Here is a 24,893-nt window from a genome sequence, read left to right as displayed (position 1 = left end):
TTCTTTCAAGATACGTCTCCAAAGGCAAAGGAAACAAAAGCGAAAATAGACTTCTGGGACTTCATCAAAATCAAAAGCTTCTGCACAGCAAAGGAAACAGTCAAAAAAACAAAGAGGCAACCCACGGAATGGGAGAAGATATTTGCAAATGACAGTACAGACAAAAGGTTGATATCCAGGATCTATAATGAACTCCTCAAACTCAACCCACACGAAACAGACAAACACATCAAAAAATGGGCAGAAGATATGAACAGACACTTCTCCAATCAAGAAATACAAATGGCTATCAGACACATGAAAAAATGCTCATCATCATTAGCCCTCAGGGAGATTCAAATTAAAACCACATTGAGATATCACCTTACACCAGTTAGAATGGCCAAAATTAACAAAACAGGAAACAACATGTGTTGGAGAGGATGTGGAGAAAGGGGAACCCTCTTACACTGTTGGTGGGAATGCAAGTTGGTGCAGCCTCTTTGGAGAACAGTGTGGAGATTCCTCAAGAAATTAAAAATAGAGCTTCCCTACGACCCTGCAATTGCACTCCTGGGTATTTACCCCAAAGATACAGATGTCGTGAAAAGAAGGGCCATCTGTACCCCAATGTTTATAGCAGCAATGGCCACAGTCGCCAAACTATGGAAAGAACCAAGATGCCCTTCAACGGATGAATGGATAAGGAAGATGTGGTCCATATACACTATGGAGTATTATGCCTCCATCAGAAAGGATGAATATCCAACTTTTGTAGCAACATGGACGGGACTGGAAGAGATTATGCTGAGTGAAATCAGTCAAGCAGAGAGAGTCAATTATCATATGGTTTCACTCATTTGTGGAGCATAACCAATAGCATGGAGGACAAGGGGCGTTAGAGAGTAGTAGGGAATTTGGGTAAATTGGAAGGGGAGGTGAACCATGAGAGACTATGGACTCTGAAAAACAGTCTGAGGGGTTTGAAGTGGCGGGGGGGGTGGGAGGTTGGGGTACCAGGTGGTGGGTATTATAGAGGGCACAGCTTGCATGGAGCACTGGGTGTGGTGAAAAAAATAATGAATACTGTTTTTCTGAAAATAAATAAATTGGGAAAAAAAAAAAAAAAAAAAAAAAAAAAATTATCAAGGATGTGTAAATCTAAAAACTTGTGCTATTTCTGTACTTGTGGTCATAGATACACAGTACAATTTTTACAGCTAGTCAGCTTGCTCTACTTTAATCTAATAAACCAGCTGGAAAAAAAAATGGTTCTGTTTTCTCCCTGCTGAATTTTTTTCTTTCTTTTTTGTTTTCTATATGAATATGCCCTTTTCGTACCATATCTTTGTGTCTCAAAGGCCACAAGCTTATTTTTGAATCACTCCTTGATTCATCAGGTAATAGTTAATACTGATTGAGCGCTTACTATGTACTAGGCATATAGGAATGTATTAATTCACTTAATCTTTATAATTATCCTAAGAGATCCTTACCATTACTATCCTTACAAAGATAAGGAAAGTAATACACAAAGAGGCCAACCTTGGGAAATAACACCCACTTCCAGGTTCACCATATTCTCATGAAGTGAAGAGTATATACATAAAGCATGTATCCACCAAGGTCCGCTTTGTTCTTGTTAAATGCAGTGTGATATGTGAAGCATGCAGCATTGTGTCCAACATATTTTTTGTACTGTCTCCCAATTATTTATTAAACTAAATAGCTTTGAGCAAAGTGCTTAACAGTTAGTAAACAGCTTGGCAGAATTCTTATTCCCAGGCAGTTCTTGTATAGTGCCCTAGTTCTTAATCAATATAATACACTGCTAGATAAATTATATAGCATTGGTAACTTCAAAAAACCACCACATATTCCACCTTATTACACTAGTAAAACACACAAGAGATACTTCTCTTACAACATTGATCTGAGAATATCACCCACAGTCAAATCTAGAGGATAATATAGATAATAAATGTGGAAAGAAGATATGAAATGGAATAAGTGCACACAGGAAAGGGTGTAGGTCTGCAGCAGGCACTCTCATAAAAGCTGGGGACCTAGACTCGAGACCGGTTAGGACCAGCGCATGAATCAGCTACCCCTGGGAAAAAGGGAAAGTACAGAATCAAAGTCCCAAAAAGAGAGAGCGATGATGAAGCATCTTGTTCATAACCTTCATCTTGGTGATGCTTGCAAGTCAAGAAAGAAAGCAGCATAGTTTTAACTTATACACCTTTTTTAAGATATAATCATTCTTAACTGCTATCAGTCTGCTCTTTCTGAAAAGCAAATCTGATGTTCTTCTGCCAAAATCTTCCAATGGTTTCTCACCACCCACAAGCTTTAGCCTGATCTGGCCTTCTCTTCTGCAGTTCCCTCTCATCCACTAACCTTGCACAGACCATTCAATGTGGTGATAAAATCTTGGGTTTTGAAGCCAGAAAAATGCAGATTCAAATTTCTTTACTCCACTACTACAAACAGTGATCTAGAGGTTTCTACTTGACCTTTCTGAGTCTTATGCTCCTTCTTTGTAACTTAAGGATAATAATACATACATTTGGGGAAATGCTATATAGACTAAACGAAATATTTACAAATTATAGAGCAAAATGCCCAGCATACCATAGATATTGCAGGCATTCAATTAGCTTTAATCACATTGTCTTTTATTTACATATTTTTTCTATAGTAGAATGTGAAATACTTTCAAGTTTCTTAACTTCTATAGGCCCCATATTCTTCCCCTTCAAAATGGGCCTAGGAATAAGTATCTAATAGAGTTTTTATGAGGAATAAAGAAAATAATGAATGCAAGGAACACTGTGGTCACTCAACGAATGTTCTATTTATCACCGCTGCTTCTATTAGCTCATGGACTCCTTGAGGAGAGCAACTCTTCCTTCCTTCCTTCCTTCCTTCCTTCCTTCCTTCCTTCCTTCCTTATTTCTTTATTTCTTTATTTTTAGTAATCTCTACATCCAAAATAAAGCTTGAAGTCATGACCCCAAGATCAGGAGTTGCATGCTCTTCTGACTGAGGTTGCCAGGCCCTCTGTCTTCTTTTTTTGTCCCCAATGTCTCACACAGCATCTGCTTATGCAGTAGGTACACAACAAAATTTCAAAATGTGAACAAAGTAGTTTTCTCTGCTGTGCTCTTGAGGCAGGATTTCTTGGGACCCACCAACAGCACTGGACTTAACAGCAGTTCCAAATCTTATATTCTTAATCCTACTAGAGAGTTCAAAACCCAACTTTACTTTTTAAGGTAAATAACTATAGTTGCTATAACAGAAAAGCTCCAAACCTCAAGTAGTTAAACACAAAGAGTTCATTTCTTACTCATGGTACAATCTAAAGCATTTTGGATTCTCAATAGTTTGTGATAGGATAAAATTTCCAAAAATGAATAAGTTCCTGTACAGCAGGATCAATGTTGTATATTTATTTAGGTGTGTGACTTCCTTAATTACCACTACCTCTTTGCCTTCCATAAGAATTGAAAAATTATTTATCATTTACTAATTGAACTACACAAGTTAGGCTTTTATCCAAATGTTTTAGGAAAAAAACTTTTATTAAAGAAAAACTGGACATAAAAGACTATATTTGGTAGTACTCTTTAAATTAGTTAACCTTGTAAACAAATTGCTTAAATCATATCCACGTTGAAAAAAGTCTTTTTGTACTAATTTCAAGGATTTCTACATTAAAAAAAAATTCTCAGCCAGCTTAGTACATGGATGACTTTTTAGGCACAGAAGTCTGAATCCTCCTGAATTCAATGTAGAGAGCATATCAGAGTATAATAAATACTGAATGCTTTCTATTTGTAGGCACTGAGCTAAGTGCTTTGCATGTATTGACTCATTTACTCCTGTCAACAAACCCCATGAAAGAAGTGTCATTACTATTCCCTTTTACAGTTGAAAGAACTGAGATACAGAGAGGTTGCAAAACCTGCCCAGGGACTTAAAACTGGGGAGTGAGAGAGCCAAAATAAGAATTCAGGGAATCTAACCTAGAGCCCATGTTCACAACTACTTCCTCTCCTGTCTCTGTAACAGAACATAGACTGAAGAAAACATATTTTTGGTTTCCAAGTAAAGTTTAATGCCACACAAGCAAACTGTCATTATAAACAATATAGGCACAAGTGTCTTTTTTTTTTTAATTTTAAAAAAGCTAAAGCTTTAATATAGCCTAAACTGACAGCACTTGAGCTATGAACTAGCTTGGAGCTGCTTTCTTTGATGCCAAAAAGGCATTTGATTTGAGGTGGCAAAATAATACAATCCAGTTTTAAAGGTAACATTTGAGCTGAACTCAAGATTTGCTTTTTAAAAAACAATCTGTAATCTTCAGTTACCAATGGCTGATTTCCAGGTTCTATTTTGAAAGCGATAATTAGGCTTAGAAATTTTTTGCTAACTTTGTTATGTAAATCACACCTTTGGGGGAAAAATTGGGCAAAATAACACAATAGCAATAGAAAACCATTTTACCCTGAATGATTTTTTTTAAAATCTATTCAATCAGATGAGATATGTGCCAGGCTTTTGCCATACTCAATGATTCCTAGACCATTTAAAAATTCAGTGCCAAACGGAAAAAAAGAATGGTTCTTGCTTTTGTCTATTCCAACCTCAGATAAAATCTTGAGCTCCTCAGATCTTGGGTCCAGACCTCTTGACAAGTTGGAGGCTCATTATAGAATCGTGAACTGCCAGAATTTTCAATACTTTTCTTCATCACAGTCCCCTCATCCCCCCACCATTGTCAACAGCTCTTCTCTGGAAAGAATATAAATTAAACTCCAAATAATGCTTTTTAAATCCTATTTCTATACTTTTTCAAAACTTTGGAAGTGATTAAATTACACGGTTCCTGAAGACTTCTTAGTTACGGCAATCCCCAAACAAAATTCGGTTACCTGTATTGCACAACAATTGGAAGCAGCTTCTCTGGGCCAGACAGAAAGAGAAAAATGGTATCAGCCTTTTTTTTTTTAGATTTTATTTATTAATTTGACAGAGAGACAGAGCACAAGCAGGAGGAGCAGCAGACAGAGGGAGAGGGAGAACCAGGCTCCCTGTTGAGCACAGAGCCCGACATGGGGCTCGATCCCAGGACCCTGGGATCATGACCTAAGTCAAAGATAGACCCTTAACCGACTGAGCCACCCAGGTGCCCCCATATCAGCTCTTTCATTGCCATCCTACCTCACACAGTGAAGGGCAAAATGAAAATGATGCCACCAAATTGCAGAGCACCCTATTCTGGCTCCTCGAGAAGCAGTGTCTGGTTTTGATGGGAAAGTCCAATTCCAATGATAGACTCAAGACATTCACACAACTAAATACATCTCTAACTAAATACAGCACAGCTTAAAAAACAGATCAGATCTGGTTTCAAAACACTATATCGTTAATCCTTTTCAAGTTGCAGAATTCCTTGAAATGATTATCCTCAAAGTTAAAGAGAAAAAATATCACAGAAAATCATTTCGTATCCAAATATTTTTCTTGTATCTCAACATGACATTCGTGCAGGGGTGGTGGCATTCTACCTTAAATTACTTACTGTGTGGCATCCAGTGGTTTACAGATTGCTGAAGTCAAGAACAAAAGCAATGGGTATAATTCTCCTATTCATACAACGAGGTCAAAATAGAGGCTGACTCATCACAGAGTCCTTACTTAGCAAGTCAGAGTCCTTTATGCCATGCGTTTGTTCATTTGTTATTAGCTATTCAACTGCTGTTTTTCTTTCTTCATTCAGGACAGAAACATAGGGCTAAGCCAGCAAGAGCAGAGTCCTTAATGGCTCTTTCTCTCTCACTTTCCCTCTTGACAGGATAGCCAGTTGGACACAAATAATGTTGTCATCTCACTGCCTCATGCCTTCCCCCTTTACCCACTTGTCAGTGCGTTTTTGTTTCTTGTCTGCTGAGAGGGTAGGCTTCCCGAGCATATATGCCTTCTTTGTTGCTAGCTATGGCATTTATCATAATGCAGTCAGAGTTTAATGTATATTTTCACAATTTACCTACTTTAAGGAAGTCACTTTCCCTTTATTTCTATTCTTCCCAATGATGAAGATCCTGTAAGAGTAAGGGGACCCTTTTCTTCAAACTCCAGATCCCAGCGTATCTAGTTTTTGTAAACATGATGACTCAAATAAATCTTCCCTGATTTTGTAATGATATTTCCTTTTCTTTTTCTTCTTCTTTTTTTTTTTTTTTGGCCCTTTGCAGTTATTTGGAGTATATATTTAATGCCTTATTCTATCCTTTCTTAGTTCCAGCTTGCCTGTCAGTGGTTCCTAAGCGTGCATATCAGAAATGCTTGGGGAAATACTATCCCTGTAGATTCTGATTCAATAGTCCCTGGAACACCCAAAAAACTGTACTGTTTTTAAAGTTGCTACAATTTTTTCTTATTCTTATTCCCATCTCCAAAAAGAGATTGTTTGCATTGCACAGTCAATGTAAAACAGATTAAGAGGACCACAATATCTATAAGGGTGTCACATGAGAATATAATTTTTTAAAGCTACCTAGTGATTCTGAGGTAGACCATCATTGAGAGTAATTAAGAGTCTTTATTAGCTATGCTACAATAAAGACAGACATGCAGAGCAATACAGAGAACATGGATATGGTTAGAAAATTCAAATAAGGGCTAAAATGTTAGGTTGGGACAAATGAATAAAGACTCTCAAATGGCAAGTTAAGGAATGTAGAATTATTTTGTAAATAATGAAATGCTACCAGAGCTTCTTAGAAAAGGAGTGTCATATTTTTAAAATATAATTCTTAAAGTATTAGAAAGAGGGAGTTGATGAGGAAGAGACTAGAGTCAGGTAAAGCCATTAACAAGCCAGAAATAAGATGGGGAGGTCCTGATTACTGAAGGAATGAAAAGAAAGAAAAGATGTAGGACGCCTGGGTGGCTCAGTTGGTTAAGCAGCTGCCTTCAGCTCAGGTCATGATCCCAGCATCCTGGGATCGAGTCCCACATCGGGCTCCTTGCTTGGCAGGGAGCCTTCTTCTCCCTCTGCCTCTGCCTGTCACTCTGTCTGCCTGTGCTCACTCTCGCTCCTCTCTCTCTTACAAATAAATAAATAAAATCTTAAAAAAAAAAAAAAGAAAGAAAAAGAAAAGATGTATGGGACAGCAAAAGAAAACTATCCAGTGTCAGAGTAGAGATGGAGGGTCAGATGAAGGGAGGGGTTGAAAATGACTCACAAACCTCAAGCTGAATTTCAGGAGGACTTGTGATCATTGACTGAAAAGGAGGCCCAGATTTTGAGAAAGACAATGACTGCAGTGATATATTTCTTACTTGAAAATCAGATTCAGCTTGATTTAGAAAGATGCTCAGTAGCCAGTTGGAAATTTAGGTCTAGAATTCAGAAGAGAAATCAAAATTGGAGAGGTAGATATGGGGTCATCTATACAGAGGTACTACTTAAAATAGTACATGAGAATACTTCTCAGGGAATTTGGCTGTATAGAGAGTGAAGGCTTGGGATCAATTGGGCCCTTAAATATGATAGGCTAGCTGAATTTTCTGCCCCTCCATTGTATGTATCAGCTGTGCAAAGACATCATTGTGGGGAACCTGAGAAGGAATACACTGGGAAGAAGCAAAAGGATCATCTAGCAACATCAGTGGCTATATCAGTCAGACTATATCAACTGCTGTAACAAACGGCCCTCAAATCTCAGTGGCTTAACACAGTAACAGTGCATCCCTTGCTGAGGTCACAGTTCAATGAGAGTTAATGATGTTCAGAGGAAATGAAGGGTTAGGGTAGATGAGGGGCTTGAATCTGCTCCCTGTACCCACTCAGGGGCCCCAATTTCTTCATTCTTCAAGTGTGCAGTCAACGCCACTCTAGAGTCATCCAACAAGAGAATGAGGAAAGAGAGATTGTGGAGAATTTATAAGACATTTTAGAGGTCAGGACAAGAAAAGGTATATAGTATTTCTATATACATTCTACTGGTCAGATCTCAGTTATATGGCTTCATCTAACTGCAGAAAATACTGTGAAAAGTAATTTTGTTGCAGGACAGTTGGGAAAAAAAAAGAGAGAGAGAGAGAGACAATAGATTTGGTGAGAACATGAAAATGTTTCCGTCACACTCTACCCACCTGGTCATCACATATTTATTTCATCCTCTCCTCCCAAACACAGAAAAAATAACCACCTCCCCATAAGAGGTAGTCTAAATTCCCATTCAATCACTGCATCCAGCCCAAAGACCAGGATCTCTCAACAATGATCAAGGTCTCTGTCAATTCCAGGTGGGATTTCTCAAGCTCTTATAAACTATGAACTAAAAAGAAGGCACAAGTTATGTCCCTCTTAACTCACATACTCCCAAAACTCAGTGGTGGAATGGGCACAGAATTACCACCAAAAACAGTCCCATTTGGGAAACAGTAGCTGACTTGAGTTAAAATAATTCTAAAATCCTGCTGGTCAAATATTAGGAGGGTCTACTATCATAGGGTGGGGGAAAGAGGAAGATTTTCTTGTGAAGGCCCTGAGTCTCCACTTTAGAAGGACTTCTTTGACCACCTAGGAGCTTCTTCCTTATGCAACATCTTTGGCCATGTCTAAAATGGGTACTTGGGAGTATTGCCTTCTTACATACTGTACAGTTTTTATAGGCTGTGTCCAGTTATAACAACTTGGGAGTCCAAGAGTGGTCTTACTCCTTAAACAGTGAAGATCTTTTTCGTTTTTAATCCAAGCTTGAAGTCTACAGTTTCTTTGATAATGAAGTTCACTCAAAAGTATAGAATGTTTCTAATCTACTTTACTCATCCTATTAGCTAAGTAAGCATCCCAAAGTTATCTTCTAGATATAATTCTCAAATGTGTTTTTTTTTTCTCACTCTTTACCTGTTGTCTCAATTTAATGGCAGTTACCTCAGTGTTCAAGCTCAGTTGGAAAACCACATTTTTATCTGATCTTTGCCAAATGCTTGGTTATTAGTGGGTTTTTAATTTTTTCAATCTTATTTGATAGGCACTTAGAAATGGTCACCTTTCTCCATCCTTTAGGACTCCAAATTTCTAGACTCTATTTATCTCATTTCTGCTCACTAAGTGGTCAGCTTTTTCCTGACCTTACCTATTTTTGAAATATTTTTCAAAAGTTAGCCAACAATAGTCAATACACATTGATAGTTTGATTCCTTTTACTATTTCCTTTAGAGCTATTTCTCAATGTAGGCATATCTGCTGCCTGAAATGTAAGAGGTGACAATTCTTATCACTAATTTACCAGTATATATACAATTTACCAGTATATTACATGGAGTGCCATTTTTTTAGTTTGTAACACTAGTGTCTTTTGCTTCCTGCACCCCACCCATTGGTAAGCCAATGCAATATATTTTAGGTTTTTATTATACATTACCCAATATCTGTATTAGTCAAGATATCCTACCTTTTACAATAGACCAAATCTCAATAAACCAAACTTTTCTAGCTCATGTCACTATCACTGCATGTTAGAAACAAGAGGTATCTAGGCTCCCCCTAACTTTGACACATAGCTTCTGTTGCAGCCTTATTTGTATCTCTCCCAAAGTTCATATATTTGAGAACTTGCTTCTCATTATCTAAGAATGTGACCATCTTTGGAGATAGGGTCTCTATAGAGCCAATTAAGTGAAAATGACATTTTAGGGGGCCTTCATCCAATATGCCTAGCGTCCTTAGAAGAGGAGGAAACTCAGACACAGACACATACAGAGGAAAGATGTGAACATAAAAGGTGAAGATGGCCATCTATGCACAGTACAAGCCAAGGAGAGAGGCCTGGGACAGATTCTTCCCTTACACCCTTTAGAAGGAACCAACCTGCCAATACCTTGGTCTTAGATTTCTAGCCTCCAAAACTGTGTGAAAATAAAATCCATTTTTTGAGTCACCCAATCCATGAGACTTTGTTATGGCAATCCTAGAAAACTAACAAGGCTTTCTAGTTCCCAGGTGTCATCCAACCAGCAGATGAGGAAAGAGAGGATGTCGAGAATCTTGCAGGAGAGTTCAGGGTCAATGCCTGGAGATCTGAGGGGCTATGGTTGTATATCATATCTGTAACATTAGCTATAACTCAGTCACATGGCCTCACTTTACTGCAGAAAAGGTAAGAAGATGTTGTTGAACTGTCTGACAGGCATAGAAAGAAAAGGGTTTGGTGAGTCCATGAAACTGTCCTTGCTATGGCTACCTAGCTCAAGTTGGGTAGCCTGAATTTGACGTGGAAATGAATCTCTGCTCAGACCAGGAATTAGAATTTCTGGAGAGACCTTGGACAGAAGCAGAAGGAAGAAATTTTTCCTTTATTTATGTATTACTCTGCTGTTTATAAAATACTTTTCTCAGTTAGTACCCAAGTCACTTACTCCTCTAAAAACCACTTCAAGTATCCACTGAACAAATATTTGTTGAGTTGATTATACATGCTAATCACAAAGGAGACTCTCTCTTAAAAATTTCCCAATCTATTAGATGCATGAGTGGACAGGTAGGTACATAGTTGTAGGGATATTATTATCCTTACTTTATATACAAGTAAATAGAGTCACAAAAAATTGACTTGCATAAGTCATACAGTTAATAACTAATAGTCAGTATCTTTTAATACATATGTAGTGCCTGGCAGGAATATAATAAATGCTAGTCACCTCACTCCACCCTTCACTTTTATAACCAGTGTAGTTTTCATAAATTGCACAGGGTAATCAAGTATATTAAAACCGTAAGTGAAAGGTGCATTACGAGAAGAATGATTTTTTAAATGACTCTAACTATACATATATCACCTGTTCTGTGGCACCACCATCAAGTGTAGACTCCTCAACTGGGTGATCAGACAGGACTGCTGCACACTGGCCCATCCCACCTGAGCTGCCCAACTGAGAAGACTGTTGTGTTCACCATTCTGTCCACAAAACATGCTATGGAAAACCCATCCTCTTGTGTTTGCTCATGCTTTTCTTGCCTTCTGGAATATCAGCTCCTTTCTTCTCTGCTGATCTATTTAAATCCTACCAATTCGTCAGATCTCTTATGTGGCCTCCTCATAACTTCTCCTGCATATTTCAGCGTACCTCAAGCCTCCACTATCTGATCTCACTATTTATATTATTTTGGCATACCATCCTTAGACTTACCTTATATAACATTTTTTATGCTCAATGAACTCAGAATAAAGCATATATTTATATTTCTAAACTTCTGGGGCTTTCGAAATTCATTTTGTGGTTGGAATAAATTTGCATGAATCATCTGCTCATTTACTTCTTACAAAGTCATAAGTTGGCAGATCTTTTTTCAGTGTGGTGTCTAGATATGGCCTTCTCTGGTCAAAAATGTGAAATAGATAACCTTGTGTACCCTTTCAAATCTCTTTTTCTGCACTTTTTGCCTTTTTTTTTTTTTAAATGAATCATATAGCACCTTCTTCCATTATCAGGGTAGCAGGACTTCCTAGGCCCTGTAAGAGAAACCCTGTGGTCACAAACATTCTCATTTTTCCTCTGCTTTTTCCCAACAAAATGCACCTGTCCTCTCTCCAATTTCCATATATGTAAATTTAATCAGAGAAGTTTATAATAAGATACATATGCTGAGTGGTGCCTGGTTGGCTCAGTTGGTTAAGCAACCAGCTCTTGGTTTTGGCTCAGGTCATGATCTTAGAGTTGTGAGATCGAACCCAGTGTCAGTCTCGACGCTCAGCACAGAGTCTGCTTGAGATTCTTTTCCCTCCCTCTCTCTCCCCTTCTGCTCCTCCCCCTGTACGCACTTTCTCTCTCTCTAAAACAAATAAATAAACAAAATCTTAAAAAAAAAAAAGGTGGGGGGCACTTGGGTGGTTCCGTGGGTTAAAGCCTCTGCCTTCGGCTCAGGTCATAATCTCAGGGTCCTGGGATGGAGGCCCGCATTGAGCTCTCTGCTCAGCAAGGAAACTGCTTCCCCCTTCTCTCTGTCTCTGCCTGCCTCTCTGCCTACTTGTGATCTCTGTCTGTCAAATAAATAAATAAATAAAATCTTTTTTTAAAAAAAAAAGATACACATGCTGAATACAGCAGTTTCATGGTTGCAATTTTATGACATATAGGGTTGTTTGTGCAAATTGTAGTCAGTGAAGTAACACTAGAAGTAAGGAGGCAGGATGTGAAGAACTTTTGATGTCCTTCAAATGATTAAACTATATGAATATAAGCAAAAATCTGTGTCCAATAGAATATCATCAGTGTTAGGGAGGAAAAGCCTCCTTCGTATTGATTTGAGTAGTAAAACATCATAAAACATGGAATCTATAGAAATCATTTTAGTTTCGAGGTCTTGTATCCCTATCATAGATTTTCACAGGTCTTTTTTTGGTTTTGATTTTCTTATTTTTGTGCTTTTTATGGTTATACAACATAATTATATAGAAGCTGGCCAGCTGCTTGATATAAAAAGTTCATTCTTCAACAACAACAATAAAACAACAACAATAAAAGAAAACTGTTTTCTGACTTAATATTTCACAAGAAAGACAACAACAGGCAAGGCCTTAGAGGATAACTTTCTGCTCAACAGGAATTAAGTCTATTAAAAATTAATGAATAGATTTAAACATGAAGAACATCTACTTTCTCTGCAAGCCTGCTGGCTGGCAGGGCCATAAGCATAGTGGTTGAAACCTTAGAAGTAATTTGGGCAGGCTTGGACCACTTCTGAGAGAAAACTGAACTGGGCAAGTTGTATTTTTTTACTATGAGCCTCAGGTAGTTGGAGATCATGTCTTGTTGACTCTCTTGGCATACTCTTGAAAGTACCAAGTGCATTTTTGATACTCAAATGTCCTTCAATACTGATATTAGAAACCCTTCCAGATTTGTTCATGAGCCTCAATAATAGAAGACAAAACTTCATCAATACTCAAATATTCCTATTGCCACTTATAGCCCAGAAGCTGAGAAGTCTTCTCCAACTCCGTCATGAAATATTTTATTATGCCAATTATGCAAAACCCAGTCACCCAAGTAATTCATGGTGAGACAGAACAAAGTACCTGGAGAATCATTGAGAATAATCATAAAACTGGCCATGGTTGTGAATACAATGACATACATCTCAGTAATTGCTTATTACTGAAAATAAAGGAAATTAATCATTCATTTGCCCCTTTTAAATACAAATAGAGATATAAAGGCATTTAGAGGAGTTAGTTTATGCATTATAATCACCAACTTTCGTTATGGATGAGGCCAACTCAAAGAAAGAGGAAAAGGAGCAACACTAGCAGCATTCTCTTCATCTCTCTCCCATAGTATAATTTACTATAAATAAAAAGTAAACCAAACTTCACAAACTTTTATTTAATTTTTAAATCAAATAACTTATGTGTCCTCATTATGAAATATTATTAAACATCAACATGAGAAAGTTGAGTTGAGTAAGTAAAGTTGAGTAAGCCTATTTATTTATTTATAGAACATGCCTCCCCATTTATAGGTTATTTCAAAGCACATCAAAGGGTAGTTTGTTAAATACAGAACTAAAGCTCACACTGATTACCTGCAAAGTTGCTTAGTTCTATTTTCTTCTATCACACAAAAATGGAGAAAACTCTTCTTTTGGTTATTATTATTCCCTTTGTTTTTCATTTTAACAACTTTACCACCAACTGAATTAATATTAACATTTGTGAGTCTTAGAAACAAACAAAACCTTGTAGTCTGCTTTAAAAAAAAAAGAAAGTCTGCTTATTACCTTTTTGTTAGAAATTCTTTTCCTCATCTTTGCTGTGTTATAAAAAAAGACAATCTCAAATCTTATTATAAATTACAAAAAATTTTTTTAAAAAGCTCGTTTCAATGATCTCTTTCTAATCTGTTGCAATAAAACTTCTCTGATACACCAATGGCAATGCACAATTTCTTTTTTTTTTCCAATTTATTTATTTTCAGAAAAGCAGTATTCATTATTTTTTCACCACACCCAGTGCTCCATGCAAGCCGTGCCCTCTATAATACCCACCACCTGGTACCCCAACCTCCCACCCCCCTACCACTTCAAACCATGAGAGACTATGGACTCTGAAAAACAGTCTGAGGGGTTTGAAGTGGCAATGCACAATTTCTTGTCAACACTTTCATCTGCCCACTATCTAATGGCTAGCTCTCCAGCCCAATATGCTAAAAGTTGCAAAATTGCAAAGAAGCACCCGTCTGGGCCTTTTAGGACAGGAGGAATGAAGTTCTGGGGCTCCATCTCTGAATGGGGGGTTAGTTTTGTCTTCCTTGTGTTTTCCCCTCAGCCCTGTGTATGTCCCCAAATGGTGGTGGTAAAAGAGGTTAGGTGACTGTCACAGGACCATCCACACCTACTCATGGCTAAGTAAATGGGATCTGTTTATGGCTCCATACATGTGTGTGAGGGCAGGAGAAAGAAATAGAAAAAAGGGACATCTCTAATCCTGGTTATTTGAACAGTTAGAGATGCCTTAAACTCACCTTTGACAATTTACTTACTGTACATTCCTACAGATCTCTGTGCCAATGAAAACATTAAGTTCCAAAGAATGGCTTTGCTAATGCTTCAAATAGACAACCCACATCCTCACAAGGAAAATAAATTCTCGTTTATTTAAAAAATGTCTTATGTGCTTGGAACCAAAACACTACTCTAAACAATATCATGTGGTGGAAATGAAAGACACAAAGGATGTTTTAGTAACTGGGTCTTGTTGTGTTAAATAAATGCAGCATGAAGTTTACATATCTATGTGGGCGTAATGATGTAATTCAATCTCAGAAAACTCATACATTTACAAGATGATGTTGGGATATATGCATTCTTGAGAACTAAGATTAACCATACATTTATACAAAACTATACATGTTTATAAATAAAAATATTGCCACCTTTTTGGAAAAAATGACAAAGACAGCCATTCATGTATTTTGGTCAATTCTCTGTCGGATTAAAATCGAATTACTCCTTTTTTCCTTTCCAGTTTAAGAAAGGCCAAAAAATTCTCTCCAAGTCTTATTAATCCAGGCCAAATCTTATTTTCCTATTCTTATTTTATTTTACCCTAAAATTTCCTCTACTTTTTGTCCTATTGTGTTGTGTACAAGCTATTGCAAATCTTTTTGAACAATGAGCGAAGTATACCCAATCACATCCTTTCCCCAGTCCTAACAAGCAGGTGGACTTGACTCTACCTTGTTCAAAGGGTCTGTGTCCAAAGCTTACCCTCCAGATGCTTTAGGAAAATTATTCAGTCCCATGTCAGCACCTTTAGTTTCACATTTGCAGCAAAGGATTTTGGGGTGGTATATGTGTGCATGAGTATCAAAAACCACCAGACTTAAAACAATCTTGAAAAAGAAAAACAAAGTTGGAGGTATCACAATTCCAAATTTCAAGTTATACTGCAAAGCTGTAGTAATCAAAACAGCATGGTATTGGCACAAAAATAGACACACAGATCAATGCAACAGGATATAAAGCCAGAAATAAGCCCACAATTATATAATCAATTAATCATTGAAAAAAGAAACAAGCATATGCAATGGAAAAAAGATGGTATCTTTAATAAATGGTGTTGGGAAAACTGGACAATCACATGCAAAAGAAAGAAACTGGACCACTTTCTTACACCACACACAAAAATAAACTCAAAATTGATAATGTGAAACCATAAAAATCCTAGAAGAGAGCAGAGGCAGTAATTTCTCTGACAGTGGCCATAGCAACATTTTTCTAGATATGTTTCTGAAGGCAAGAGAAATAAAAGTATAAATCAACTATTGAGACTACATTAAAATAAAAAGCTTCTGCACAGCAAAGGAAGCAATCAACAAAACTAAAAACAACTGAGAGAGAGAGAAACAAGACAAGACATAGAGTCTAAACTATTGAGAACAAACTGATGGTTACCAGAGGAGAGATGGGTAGAGGTATGGGTGTAATAGGTGATGGGGTTTAAGGAGTGTACTTGTCAGGATGAGCACTGAGTGCTGTATGGAATTGTTGAATGACTATATTGTACACCTGAAACTAATATAATACTATATATTAACTATATTGGAATTAAAATTAAATTCAAATAACTAAAAGACAACCTACTGAATAGGAGAAGATATTTGTAAATGACATATCTGATAAAGGGTTAGTACCCAAAATTCATAAAGAACTTTTATAACTCAACACCCAAAAAACAAATAACCCAATTTAAAAATGGGCAGAAGACAGGAATAGAAACTTCTCTAAAGAAGACATGCAAGTTGCTAACAAGCACACAGGAAAAGATGCTCAACATCACTTATCATCAGGAAATGCAAATCAAAACTACCATGAGATATCACCTCACATCTGCCAGAATAGCTAAAATCAAACACATGAGAAACAAGTGGTGGTGAGGACACGGAGAAAAAGGACACCTCGTACACTGATGGGGGAAATATAAACTGGTGAAGCCACTTTGGAAAATAGTATGGAGGTTCCTCAAAAAATTAAAAATAAGACTACTCTACAACCCAGCTATTGCATTACTGGATATTTATGCAAAGAATACAAAAATGCTAATTCAAAAGGATATCTGCACCCCTATGTTTATTGCAGTGTTATTTACAATAGCTAAATTATGGAATTAGCCCAACTGTCCTTTGACTGATGAATGTATAAAGATATAATACACACACACACACACACACACACACAGGAATATTATTCAGCCATAAAAAATGAAACCTTGCCATTTACAACAACATGGATGGAGTTAAAGAGTATAATGTTATGCAAAATAAGTCAGCCAAAGAAAGACAAATGCTATATGATTTCACCCATGTGTGGAATTTAAGAAGCAAATAAGCAAATGGAAGAGAGAGAGAGAGAGAAACCAAGAGACTCTTAACTATAGAGCACAAACTGATGGTCACCACAGAAGAGGTGGGAGGGGAGATGGGTGAAATAGGTGATGGGGATTAGAGGGTACATTTATCATGATGAGCACTGAGTAATGTCTAGAATTTCTGAATCACTACATTGTACAACTAAAACTAATAAAGCACTGTATGTTAAGTATCCTGGAATTAAAATAAAACAAAAAAATCACCAGGCTTGAGGTACATACACAAAACCTGACTTGAAGTCCATACAGAACCAGAGAGTGGTTAGTGCTACAGTCAAGGATTACCTCAGTTCTGCCCCTTCCTCCGAGTATCTTTAACAAACTGAATTGCCCCCTTCATATTCCTTCCCCCATAGCACTAAACCCCTAAGTGGTAGGCTTATAGCCCTAACATTCTTTGTATCCCTCTTTGCATTCCCCGTCATTTCATTCAATGCTATATACATAATGGTTAATATTTATTAATATTTATTAAGCACTTACTATATGCCAGGCACTGTTCTATACGTTTAACATACATTATCACATTTGATCATTTTGACAGTGGTTTAAAGTAGTGTTAATTTTATCCCCACTTTACAGAGGATAGAACTAAGGCACAGTTCAGTAACTGGCCCAAGTACAAATACACATTTTTAAGTAGAAGAGCTAGAATTCAAAGCCAGAGTATACACTCCTGACCACTAAGCAACATTTCCACTAAGCATACCATAGATGCTTAATCAAACTTTGATATAAGAATAGATGATTTCAGTGAATGGTGGTGCACTGAAACGGTGGTGCTCATGAAAATGTGGCAAAGCAGTTGAAAGGCCAGTTGTTCAAGTAAAAAGGGGAATATCTTTGATAACTCAGAAGCTCTGCCTTATGTCATATTTGGCCACTGAACAATGACATCTCTTGAGTGAGATTGTAGTGTAGACACTGTCCTTGTCTAAATGATAGCAACAACTTCCTCTTTGGCATCTCTGCCTCCAACATCCCCACCTCCAGACCACCGCTTTCCAGATCAATGATATTAAGGGTTTTAATATAGAATGAATCAGAATGATTCAGTAAAATCATTTGTCTCCCTTGTCTCAAAATTCAGGCTCACTGAGGTAGGGGACTATATCTTACTCATTTTTATTGTGGCTATATTGCCTTTCCAGTACTAGACTCTCAATAAAGGCTGAAATTAGTTCAGTGAGGGCCTTGTCACGTTTGGCTACTCTTGAGAGCACAGAATAGGTTGATCCTGATTGACAGAATATTCTGGGAAGATGAAGACATAGACTCAGACCTAGGGAAAATTATACTTACCTAGGCAATTTTCCTTTGATTCTATATTGTTAGCATTGTAGCAGTGTTCAGCTAGAAGTAATAGAAAACTCAACTGTCACAAATCAATAAGGAGTTTCTTCTTCTCGCATAACAAGATCAAGGGTAGCTGTTGCCAGGATTAGTTTGGCTGCTCCAGGATGAACTGAAGTTCAGACTTGTTCTGTTACTCTTTACCATACTCAATGTACTGGCTTTTCTTTGGCATGATTTTTATCTTATATTGAACGATGGCTCTGAACATCACATTTATACTCAGGGTAGATAAAAGGGGATGGGACAACACCATGACTTTTTCCAGGAGAGCAATATTTTACCAGAAGCCTCCTCCCACCCAGGGCAGACTTTCATTCATGTCTTATGGGTTAGCATTTTGTCACATGGTCACTCATCTATGAGGAAACCTGAGGAAGTCAATCATTTTCTTTCAACCTCATTAGTGAAAGGAGACAAAAAGGAAGGGGATTGGAAATTGGTGTGGGTCAGCTAACCAACAGTATCTACCGCACATAGATTCTTCCCTTCTCATCTTCTCTGCTCCCATGAGAACATTATTTCCAATAAACTCATTTACATGTGCTCTTCCCACCAGCTCTTACCATTCTGTTCACCAAAACTAGTTCCAAGGAAAGAATATGGCATTTACAATAAGTTCTGAGAGACAACTCTAGTTATCTCTAGAACTTATTCCATAGGGAATATGTTCTAAGAACCCTAATGGATGCCTGAAACTGCAGATGGTGCTGAACACTACATATACCAGTTTTTCCTATACATAACATGCTATAAATAGTTTAATTTATAAATTAGGTATAGTAAAAGATTAACATCAATAACTAATAATAACATGGAACACATAAAAATATACAGTACTATAATAAAAGTTATGTGACTGTGGTTTTTCTCAAAATATCTTACTGTATTCTACTCACCTTTCTTCTTGAGATGATGTGAGATGATAAAATGCCTACTTGATGAGATGACATGAGGTGAAAGATGTAGGCATTGTGACATGGCATTAGGCTACTGATTGACCTTCTGATGATTTATCAAAAGGAGGATTGTCTGCCTCCAGATTACAGGTGATCACAGGTAACAAAAACCATGGAAAGTGAAACTACAAATAAGGGGAGATTGCTATATTTACAAGTTAAAAGGAACCAAAGTTTCAAGCTAGACTCCGTCAGTGTCTCTCACTACATGCACTGTTAGCATTTGGGTAGGATGATTTGTTGTTCTACATGACTGAGTGCTCATGAAAGACAATTTATTTTCATCCCTGTCCCCTGCTCCAATTAATTGTAATAATCCAAAAGGTCTCCTCTCAACACCAGACACCTCATAAGGAACTCCTGGTTGAGAACCATTGAACTACAGGAATAGAGCTCCCAGATGAAATGGCAGAAACCAACAGCTAGGGACTGGATAAAAAAAAATGAGTTCAGCAAGAGTGTAAAAAGAAAGTTTTATAGGTTAGCAAGACCTCCTCAGAAACCTGAAAAGTCAATGCCATCTGATAAAGAGAAAAGCCTAAGTAACTTTTCTTCATTGCTTGCCTTTAGCTCTTAAGAAGGAAGAGATCATCTAGGGTTCTTGTCTGAGCAACATTACTGCATTCCACAATACATCAAAGACCACAAATGAATGAGACCAAGGTCAGTGAAGTAGGCTTGCAATGCAGTTTAGAGATGGTCAAAAGGCAGACATTTATACACATCACACAAATATACTTGCTCATGTGAGTGTTTTTTAAAAACCAGTTTTATTGCTGTATCATCCATATACCATAGAGTTCACCCATTTTTTTTTAAGATTTTATTTATATACTTGAGAGAGAGTAAGAGAGAAAGAGAGAACAAGTGGGGACAGGAAGGAAGAGAGGGAGAAGCAGACTTCCACTGAGCACAGAGCCCAAGACACAGGGCTTGATCCCAGGACTCCAGGACGGTGAAGGCAGGCATTTAACCAACTGAGTCACCCAAGTGACCCTATAGATTACCCATTTAAGGTGTACAATCACTGTTGGCTGTTCAAAGTGGGTTTCACTTGTGTCTGGGGAATCGGGAATAAAAACATTGGATTAGGTGGTCTCAAGGCATTTGCAGGTAAAGGATTCTCCCTCTTGCTGTGCTATCCCACCTACTCTCTTGATGAGGTGATAGAAGGCAATGGACAGGAGACTGCCTAGTTCTGCAATCAGGGCTGTAGGGAAAGACCCTTCAGCTGCTTCAACACCATTGCACCAAATACATGATGAATGCAGTGTCACTGAGCACTAATCACAACAATGATAAATTGCACTGTCCTGCAAAGAACTCACAGCTAATGTTAGCTGAAGCTTCCAGGAGTCTTTTTTTTTTTTTTTCCATGTCTGCATTAAGTAGGTAGGGGTTAAGTAATAACTTCAGTAATAATGAAAGTAAAAGACATTGGTTTGGGGTGACTTAGTCAAAGTTCCACCATTATCACTGGGTTAACTGAGCTGAGCTCTTCAGTGGGAGTGCTCTGCTTTTATCTCTTACAAGAATAAACTTTAATGGCAGTTTTGTACAAAGTTGAAAAGCAAAAATTACAATAAAACACAATTCCTTTGTAAAATATGCTTGATGTGTTCTTTCAAACTTGGTCTTTTGTTACTAACAATAAAGATTTAGCACTTATGTAGCAGTTTGAATCCACAAAGCACTTTTCAAATGTTAACTAATTAAACATCAAAAGCACCCTGGGAATGAGAAAGTGATTATATTAGACTTATGTGCTTCCTGTAACACGTATATTAAATACTTTGTTTTTTAGTTCCTCAGAATATTAGTGACATAGATGAAGAAAATACCATTTTCACTAATTGTCTTCTTTCCATAATTCAATAGAAAGTATTATTGAAAGTATCAATTTGATTTTCTTAAATTTCTTTTAAATAGAACAATATAGGGCTTGGGACTCACTGTATATTTGGTGTGACATACTGTGATTTGAAAACATACTAAAGTAATATTAATTGTGTTATTTCAAATAAAACATTTTTATTTATTATTATTATTTATTTTAAATTAAATTACTTTAAATAGGAGGGCAAAAAAAATCAAAATTGCTAACATTTATTGAACTTCCTCTATACCAGCCACAAGTCTAAGTGGTTTATGTTTATCAGCTCATTTAATCCTGGCAACAGCCCTGTAATGAAGTATTATTATGTCCATATCACAGATGAGGAAACTGTGAGAAAGGAGGTTAAATAATATGAACTCAGTTAGATAGCTAGTAGGAAGCTCTGTCAGACAACCTAGTTCCAGACATCTTGCTCTTACTATAGTATACTATTAAATTCACAACTGAGAATAAATTATTTTTTTAAAAGATTGTATGTCAAATGTCCATGGACAATTATTAGGATACAATCTGTTCATGCCTCTTCAAAGTCTTAAACACAATTATGAATATATGGAAAATGAGCTAAGGTTCTGGCACCATTTCAGATTTAGGGAAAATAATGATAGATTTCATATTTTCAAGATGGATTTTAATGCTCAATAATTATTTTAAATGCACATATATTTAAAATATTCTCTGATACTAACCAGAGTTAATTTTTTGAATTTTTAATGTGTCAATTTGTTAATAACTCTAAAACAACTGTTAAACTTAACACTGAGTGGGAAAAAATGCCATATGTAAAATTTTTTCTTTAGATATGCAAAGTAACCTAAAGATTTGTGTGTGTATTTGTTATATAGTATAAGCTAAGAACAAGTAGACTAGAACTCTCACATCAGGAAAGAATGAAATCTAACTAACCTTGGTTAACATTTATGGTTTCAAATTTTACAGTAAATTCAGGGAATATTTGATAAGCCTTCTCCATGCACACAGCATCTTTTGAATTTCTGTTATGAATCTTTGGCAAAGAAGAAGAAAATTGCTTAAAATTTTGCCCATCATCTTATCTAAAATTGAGTATATTACTACAAATATCTTGGTAGAAAAGGAAATGCTCATTTACCACAATTTAATGTGCCAAGATACATGACTTAACATCTAGGCAGAATCAAAGTATAATATCATCCTGCAATGATTTCATTTTACTGTGGATCAGATTCATACTTTAGTTCAAATAATGACCTTGAGTACCTTTCTCATTAAAATGCAGAAAAAACCTGAATGATGAATGTAAATTTTATTTCTGTCACCAATGTGATGAAAGTGGCTCCATTGTATCATCAGTGCTTTAAAAGTCCAACTTTGAGAAAGCTACAGAATTCTCCCTGTTGAACCAAAATGGAGCAAATCCCCAAGGCTCCCTTCTACTTCTCTAGTCTTCTTTCTTTTACCATGTTCCTCCCTCCCTCCCACAATCTCATCCCCTCAGAGGGCAAGAGGTTCTGTCCTCAGAAGCCATGTATAGTCAAAGACATTAGAAAATAACTTTTCAAAAAAAAAAACAAACAAACCACCCTAACCATTCTATCACTCACTGGGAAGGTATATGTTTTATACCCTTTTGTTACTTTCTTCCCTCCTGGTAACAACTCTATCACTTCATCTGTACTCCTAAAAGCATAAACATATTCTCCTGGCAGTTAAAAACAGTAAAATTAATCATGGAATTTACAAATTTACCATTTCAATGATATTTCAAAATTCTTATTAAACTAATGTCAGCTTTATTAGCTCTTGACTTGGAATCACTCATTTCCTTTGCTTTGTCAGAAATGCAACTCTTTTAAAGGTATATGTCAAGGTAGGAACAATAAAAGTTAGTAATGATTTCAGAGTATATAGAAAATCATTAAGACATTTTACATTTGCTTTCAAGTGGAAGGTTTTTCCTTCACTTTCTCCTTATTTTTGAACTCACAACTTCAGGAATGAGAAATCTAGTAGCTGATATGTGTGTTATGTAAGGCCAGTGATGATAATGCCATTCTCAGGCTCTTATAAATCTTAAACAAAACTCTCTAACTGAAGATATGGAGCCTAACCATCAAACAAATCTTCTAATTTAAGAGTCAATCATTTTGATAAAAGCACCAAATTTGGTGACGTTAAAAGAAAGTTAAAATAAAAAGAGGAAAATGTGACAAAACAGCAGGGCACACTATATTCTAACTTGTCTTACCAGGGAATTAATGTGCTGTAATGTTTGATCACAATCTAGTTGTTAAGGGAAATGATTGTGTGACAAATGAGCATAACATAAGTGTCACAAGGACCACTTAGATAGTGAGGGGGTGTATCATGCCTAAAAAGAAAACATCCTAAATTAATAGTGCCATGGTAGGAAAGAGTACTTTTAATAATTTTTTTTGTGAAAGTAATATTTTCCTATGTATGTCCACATAGTTGAGATTATACTATATATAGAATTATACATGTATCATATATGTTTATGTATACATATATATAGATAGAATTTTTTGCCCTGCTTTTTTAATCTAACATTGCATCTTATATTCTATTTTCTTTTTTTTTAAGATTTAATTTATTTATTTGAGAGAGAGAGACAGAGATAGCAACAGATAGCACAAGTAGAGGAAGTCTGATGTAAGGCTTGATGCCAGGAACCCAGGATCATGACCTGAGCCAAAGGCATACACTTAACCAACTGAGCCACTCAGGCTCCCCCACACTATTTTCTTAAGAAAGCATTTTGAAAGTGTAATTAAAGGATCCTTATTCTGCTACACATCCCAAGTCAAAAGGAAGGAATAATAATAATAAAAAAGGGGCAGCCAGCTGAATGTCACACAGTGCTAAACAGGACTTTAATTTATAAAAATTTGTTAAGTTTATCATTATTATTGATCACCTGAGTTCTTGATAGGGCATATGAATAAGGGTGTGGCATGTAGGTACATTACTCTTTATGCTGCAGATAACAGAAAACCAAATTCAAACTGCCTTTAACATTGTTTAAGGAGCTAAAATCCAGAGGCAATTATGACTTCAGGTAAGGCAGAATATAGCAGCTTCACTGATTTTACAAATGAGCCAATTTATCTCTATCTCCAGTGCTTTATCTTCCTCACTGTTGATTTTATTCTCCAGTTCCACATTATTTGCCCTTAGTGGTCCTATCCAAAGCAGCTACAAATGTGGCATCTTCATATCACTCCAGCCAAGAAAAGAAAGACTCCAACAATTAAATACAAACTTTTGTTTCAATTTTCTTGGTCCAGAGTGGACCATATACCTAACTCTGAACCAATTACAAGGGCCACAGCAATGAGATATTGATAAGCCAAACAAGACCCAGTCTAGGGCTAAGAATAGGGCAATGCCATCTACCAAATCATTGACTAAGAATAGAGAAGGTACAATGGTTATGAATGCTGTAAGACAAAATAAAACAAATAATAAAATTAAGTACTAAAAGTATGTACTCTATACCCACCTATTATTGTTCCACCTGGTTGGCTCAAAACTGACTTTCCTTGGTCCATAGTCTTCACAAAATAAAGTGAGAAATATGAAAAATTAATAAGTAATTCATAAGTAAACAACAAAGTTAACAAATGTATTTGGATTCCTTAGCTCAAGGAAAGGAAATCTGAAATCTGATCCAAAAGACTCCATTAAAGTACTTATAAAAAAATTATGATCTGCATGATTTTTCTTTCATAAGAACTAAATGCTGCTCTCCTA

This window comes from Neovison vison, chromosome 3 (assembly GCF_020171115.1).
Source record: "Neovison vison isolate M4711 chromosome 3, ASM_NN_V1, whole genome shotgun sequence".
Lineage (NCBI taxonomy): Eukaryota > Metazoa > Chordata > Mammalia > Carnivora > Mustelidae > Neogale > Neogale vison.
This window is presented reverse-complemented; position numbering follows the sequence as displayed.